Source organism: Rattus norvegicus, chromosome 15 (assembly GCF_036323735.1).
Source record: "Rattus norvegicus strain BN/NHsdMcwi chromosome 15, GRCr8, whole genome shotgun sequence".
NCBI lineage: Eukaryota > Metazoa > Chordata > Mammalia > Rodentia > Muridae > Rattus > Rattus norvegicus.
This window is the reverse complement of record NC_086033.1, coordinates 35,261,896-35,269,072: the sequence shown is the minus strand read 5'-3', so window position 1 is coordinate 35,269,072 and position 7,177 is coordinate 35,261,896.

The following is a 7,177-nucleotide window of genomic DNA, read 5'->3' as shown; positions in this document are numbered from 1 at the left end:
GATTTCCAGAGTGGTTGTACCAGTTTGCAATTCCACCAACAATGGAGGAGTGTTCCTCTTTCTCCATATCCTCACCAGCATCTGCTGTTACCTGAGTTTTTTTATCTTAGCCATTCTGACTGGTGTGAGGTGGAATCTCAGGATTGTTTTGGTTTGCATTTCCCTGATGACTAAGAGTGTTGAACATTTCTTTAGGTGCTTTTTGGCCATTCGATATTCCTCAGCTGACAATGTTTTATTTAGGCTCTGTACCCCATTTTTTAATAGGGCTATTTGTCTCCCTGTGGTCTAACTTCTTGAGTTCTTTGTATATTTTTGGATATTTGCCCTCTATCAGATGTAGGATTGGTAAAGATTTTTTCCCAATCTGTTGGTTGCCGTTTTGTCCTAATGACAGTGTCTTTTGCCTTACAGAAGCTTTGCAGTTTTATGAGGTCCCATTTGTCTACTGTTGATCTTAAGAGCATAAGCCATTGGTGTTTTGTTCAGGAAATTTTCCCCAGTGCCCATGTGTTTGAGATGCTTCCCCACTTTTTCTTCTATTAGTTTGAGTGTATCTGGTTTGATGTGGAGGTCCTTGATCCACTTGGACTTAAGCTTTGTACAGGGTGATAAGAACAGATCTCTTTGCATTCTTCTACATGCTGACCTCCGGTTGAACCAGCACCTGTGTTGAAAATGCTATCTTTCTTCCATTGGATAGTTTTAGCTCCTTTTTCAAAGATCAAGTGACTATAGGTGTGTGGATTTATTTCTTTGTCTTCAATTCTGTTCCACTGATTTATCTGCCTGTCTCTGTACCAATACCATACAGTTTTTATGACCACTGCTCTGTAATATTGCTTGAAGGCAGGGATGGTGATTCTCCCAGATGTTCTTTTATTGTTGAGAATAGTTTTCACTAACCTGGGTGTTTTGTTATTCCAAATGAATTTGCAAATTGCTTTTTCTATCTCTATAAAGAATTGAGTAGGAATTTTGATGGGGATTGCATAGAATCTGTAGATTGATTTTGGCAAAATGTCCATCATTACTATATTAGTCCTGCCAATCCACGAGCATGGAAGATCTTTCCATCTTCTGAGATCTTCCTCAATTTCTTTCTTCAGAGACTTGAAGTTCTTGTTATACAGATCTTTCACTTGCTTGGCTAAAGTCACACCAAGATATTTTATATCATTTAGGACTATTGTGAAGGGTGTCATTTCCCTAATTTTTTTCTCAGCCTGTTTATCCTTTGAGTAGAGGAAGGCTACTGATTTGTTTGAGTTAATTTTATACCCAGCCACTTTGCTGAAGTTGTTTATCAGGTTAATTAGTTCTCTGGTGGAACTTTTGGGGACACTTAAATATACTACATATCATCTGCAAATAGTGATGTTTTGATTTCTTCCCTTCCAATTTGTATCCCTTTGACCTCCTTTTGCTGTCTGATTGCTGGCTAGGACTTTGAGTACTATATTGAATAAGTAGGGAGAGAGTGGGCAGCCTTGTCTAGTCCCTGATTTTAGTGGGATTGCTTCAAGGTTCTCTCCATTTAGTTTGATGTTAGCTACTGGTTTTCTGTACATTGCTTTTACTATGTTTAGATATGGGCCTTGAATTCCTGATCTTTCCAGGACTTTTATCATGAAGGGGTGTTGAATTTTGTCAAATGCTTTCTCAGCATCTAATGAAATGATCATGTGGTTCTTATCTTTAAGTTTGTTTATATAGTGTATTACATTGATGGATTTCCATATATTAAACCATCCCTGCATCCCTGGGATGAAGCCTACTTGATCATCATGGATGATCATTTTGATGTGTTCTTGGATTTGGTTTGCAAGAATTTTATTGAGTATTTTTGCGACAATATTCATAAGGGATATTGGTCTGAAGTTCTCTCTCTTTGTTGGGTCTTTGTGTGGTTTAGGTGTAAGAGTAATTGTGGCTTCATAGAAGGAATTTGGTAGCGCTCCATCTGTTTCTATTTTGTGGAATAGTTTGGACAGCATTGGTATGAGGTCTTCCATGAAGGTCTGATAGAATTCTGCACTAAACACATGTGGTCCTGGGCTTTTCATTTTGGTTGGGAGACTTTTACTGATTGTTTCTATTTCTTTAGGAGTTATGGAGTTGTTTAGATGGTTTATCTCTTCCTGATTTAACTTTGGTACCTGGTATCTGTCTAGAAAATTGTCCATTTCCTCCAGATTTCCCAGTTTTGTTGAATATAGGCTTTTGTAGTAGAATCTGATTTTTTAAAAATTTCTTCAGGTTCTGTTGTTATGTCTCCCTTTCATTTCTGATTTTGTTAATTTGGATGCTCTCTCTGTGTCCTCTGCTTAGTCTGGCTAAGGGTTTATCACTCTTGTTGATTCTCTCAAAGAACCAGCTCCTGGTTTTGTTGATTCTTTGTATAGTCCCTTTCGTTTCTACTTGGTCTACTCAATGACAACTTGGTCAAGGAAGAAATAAAGAAAGAAATTAAAGACTTCTTAGAATTTAATGAAAATGAAGATACAACATTCCCAAACTTATGGGACACAATGAAAGTGGTACTAAGAGGAAAACTCATAGCTCTGAGTGCCTGTAGAAAGAAACAGGAGAGAGCATATGTCAGCAGCTTGACAGCACACCTAAAAGCTGTAGAACATGTATATGTATGCTTCATCATTATTGTTGTTATGAAGACATATCTTAGTGTGTGGTGATCTGATAGGATGCATGGGATTATTTCTATCTTCCTGTGTCTGTTGAGACCTGTTTTGTGACTGAGTATATGGTCAATTTTGGAGAAGGTTCCATGATGTGCTGAGAAGAAGGTATATCTTTTTGATTTAGAATGGAATGTTCTATAAATATCTGTTAAATCCATTTGGTTCATAACTTCTGTTAGTTTCTCTTTGTCTCTGTTTAATTTCTGTTTCCATGACCTGTCCGTTGATGAGAGTGGGGTGTTGAAATCTCGTACTATTATCTTGTGAGGTGCAATGTGTGCTTTAGTAAGGTTTCTTTTATGAATGTAGGTGCCCTTGCATTTGGAGCATAGATATTTAGGATTGAGAGTTAATCTTGGTGGATTTTTCCTTTGAATATGAAGTGTCCTTCCTTATCTTTTTTAATGACTTTTGGTTGAAAGTCAATTTTGTTTGATATTAGAATGGCAATTCCAGCTTGTTTCTCAGGTCATTTGCTTGGAAAGTTGTTTTCCAACCATTTACTCGGAGGAAGAGACTGTCTTTGTCTCTGAGGTGTGTTTCCTGCATGCAGCAAAATGCTGGGTCCTCTGGGGACTTGAGTCTGTTGATGTTGAGAGATATTAAGAAATAGTGATTGTCACTTCCTCTTATTTTCATTGTTAAAGGTGGAATTATGTTTGTTTGTCTCTCTTTTGGTTTCATTGCAAGGAAATTATATTCTTGCTTTCTGTACCGGTGTAGTTTCTCTCCGTATGTTGGAGTTTTCCATCTATTGTCATTTGTAGGGCTGGATTTGTAGAAAGATATTATGTAAATTTTGTTTTGTCATGAAATATCTTGGTTTCTCCATCTATGTTAATTGAGAGTTTTGCTGGATACAGTAACTTGGGCTGGCATTTGTGTTCTCTTAGGGTCTGTATGACATCTGTCCAGGATCTTCTGGCTCTCATAGTCTCTGGTGAGAAGTCTGGTGTAATTCTTATAGGTCTGCCTTTATATGTCAGTTGACCTTTTTCCCTCACTGCTTTTAATATTCTTTCTTTGTTTTGTGCATTTGGTGTCTTAACTATTATGTGACAGGAGGAATTTCTCTTCTGGTCCAATCTATTTGGAGTTCTTTAGGCTTCTTGTATGTTTGTGGGCATCTCTTTCTTTAGGTTAGGGAAGTTTTCTTCTATGATTTTGTTGAAGATATTTACTGGTCCTTTGAGCTGGGAGTCTTCACTCTCTTCTATACCTATTATCCTTCGGTTTGATCTTCTCATTGTGTCCTGGATTTCCTGGATATTTTGGGCTAGCAGCTTTTTGTGTTCTACATTATCTTTGACAGTTGTGTGGATGTTTTTCTATGATATCTTCTGCCCTTGAGATTCTCTCTTCTATCTCTTGTATTCTGTTGGTGATGTTTGTATCTATGGCTCCTTGTCTCTTCCTTAGGTTTTCTATATACAGGGTTGTCTCCTTTTGTGCTTTCTTTACTGTTTCTATTTCCATTTTCAATTCGTTCACCTGTTGGTTGTATTTTCCTGTAATTCTTTCAGGGATTTTTGTGTTGCCTCTCTAAGGGCTTCTACTTGTTTACTTGTGTTTCCTGCATTTCTTTAAGGGAATTCTTTATGTCTTTCTTAAAGTCCTCCATCATTATAAAAAAAATGTGATTTTCAATCCAACTCTTGCTTTTCTGATGTGTTTGGATATCCAGTATTTTCTTTGGTGGGAGAACTGGGCTCTGATGATGCCAAGTAGTCTCGGTTTCTGTTGCTTAGGTTCCTGCGCTTGCCTCTAGCCATTGGGTTGTCTCTGGTGTTTGCTTGTCTTGCTGTTTCTGAGAGTGACTTGACCCTGCTGTAGGCCTCTGTGTCAGCACTCCTATAGAACTGTTTTCCTGTTTTCTTTCAGCCTTTCCTGAGAACAGGTGCTCTGATTACAGGTGTGATGGCACTGGTGGAGACTGTCTTTCAGCTCTAGGTGTGGGCAGGAAACAAAGGGTCCTGCCCCTGATTGCTCCTAGGTCCTTGAACCCAGGGGGCACAGTTGTCACTAGGTGATTCCCTCTTGGGTCTGGACTGTGGGCAGAGGGTAGTCTCCTCTGACTTCTCAGGAGTATCTATACTTCTGAGGGTCTAGCTCTCTCTCTCCCCCATGGGATTTGGGTGCAGGCAGCTGTTTGGATGGTTCAGTTCAGTCCTGGGCGCAGAACAGAACCATTGGTCCCCCGGCTCTCTGTTCCTATATCCCTGTGTCCAGAGGCACTGTGCAGTTTACCCTTGGACCAGGGATGTGGGCCGAGGTATGCAGAGGTGGCAGTCTGTCCTGCTGCCTCAGGATGTCTGCACTCCTGGGTGTTCAGCTCTCTTTACCATGGGATTTGGGTACAGGGAACTGTGGGACGGTATCAGTTAGTTCACTCTTAATCCTAAACTCTTTTGTTATGTTTCTTGTTCTGTGATAGCAAGTAGATGTAGGAGACCATATTTGGTTATCTGTGGCAAGGTTAGACAGGCACTCAGGGTTATCTGACATCTTCCCTTCTCACAGAAGAGATAAAGGTTCTGAGTGTCTCCCTGTAGTGCAGTTGCTCATGAGTCTAGGCAGGTACAACATTCCCTGGCAACACTAATGCTGTGGATATGGTTGAATTCTGAGATGTCTTCCCTCAATCTGGGAGACACCTATGCTTTCCCAGTGAGTGTACTTCATCCATTTAAGAGTTGGGTACATGCTGTAACAAGTCTAGCAAGACAGCATCCATAAACACTCGATAACTGAATGAAACCATTTCTGGCTAATCAATGTGCAGCCAGACTTTCTGAGACAAGGTGGCATGTACACGTGTGTGACCTTTGACATACTCATCACCTCCCTCTGTCCCTACCAGGTCCTTTTGAGAGCCCGTGGATTGAGCATGAAATCTGGATCTTCCTACAAGAATGGGAAGTGGTTGAATATGAAATGGGGCACCAAGCCAATATCAAAAATAAGGCCAAGTCCCTTTCCAGGCGCCTCAATACATGGGGTGTGTGGAAGAGCTGGAATAGCTGCCTTCAACAGATGTTATCCATGATGGACCTGCACAGAATTCTTTGTACTGAGAGGCCAAGGACTGAACCCTTGTTTTCTCCTTATGCATCGGAACTGTACAGGATCTTGGGTTACAGATCCCAGAGAGACCACATCCCAGGTGAGTCTCCTGTGTAGAGAGGACTCTTCAGGTCCCAGAGAATAGCATCAGCTGGACATAGGGCAGAGCACACAGTTGAGGGAAGTCCTTTTCCCAAAATCCCTTTGCTTCACACAGCACCCTGCTCTGTGTGTCTACCCTTCTCTGTCACCCAAAGTCAATGGAATTTGGACCTATTCACAGGTGACTATGAACCAGAGGCCAGGCAATTCCTTACAGTGAGTCATGGAGAGTGAGGGTGACATTTTCAAGGTCTCTCTTTTTGTTTTTTTTTTTTCTCTCAGGTGCTCTGTATGATTGGTCTGGTAACCCCATGGTGTCCATGTACCCTCAACCTCCAATAGTGATGTCATCTCAAGTTCAACAGCCATGGGCTTCTGCCGCATCTATACCATCTGGACAGCTCCATGGGAAGCCATCACTGATGATATACAGTCAGAATTCACTAGATTGCAGATGGTATGCCTGGAAGGACACCTATCCATTGTCAGTTCCGCCTGTACTTCCTGCCTCTGTTCCTGGAGACACCAACCTTCAGCTGCCGTGTTCTACTTGTGATGGCAGCCCAAGACCTTAGTGAGGACATGTGGAGACTTTTTCTTTTCTAAAAAAGCATTCTATGGATGCTATTCATAGTTAAGCACTCTATGGATACTCAATTTCTCTATGTCCTTAGAGGAAAATAGGACATTAAATAAATTTCTATGGCATAACTGTCTTACGTTTTATTTTGTCACTTCAGTGGAAGCCATAAGTGTAGAGAGGCAAAGGATGTGGTACTTAATGTTGGAGGTTCCTTTTTTTTTTTTTTAAAGATTTATTTATTTATTATATATAAGTACACTGTAGCTGTCTTCAGATACACCAGAAGAGGGCATCAGATCTCTTTACAGATGGTTGTGAGCCACCATGTGGTTGCTGGGAATTGAACTCATGACCTCTGGAAGAGCAGTCGGGTGCTCTTAACCGCTGAGCCATCTCTCCAGCCCCTGGAGGTTCCTTTTTATGGGGTCTGGCACCTCTAATGTTCCCTCTGTTTATCAGACACTCAACACTTTGGCTCCTGCTCCTCAAGGGGAACCTCTACTTCCCAGACATCAGCTCAGCGATTCATTCTCTCTTGCTGTAGAACTAGGGTCCATTGTTCTCAGACTCAAATTCTTCAGAATACAAGGAAAACAGATACAAAATTGAGTTGTCTATTATATCTAACACTGTATATATAATAACCATTGAGAGAATATGAAAAATTTAAGTGTTCGATACCCAAAGAATGTCTGTCAAGGGACTTTGCCACAATCCTAAATTTGTA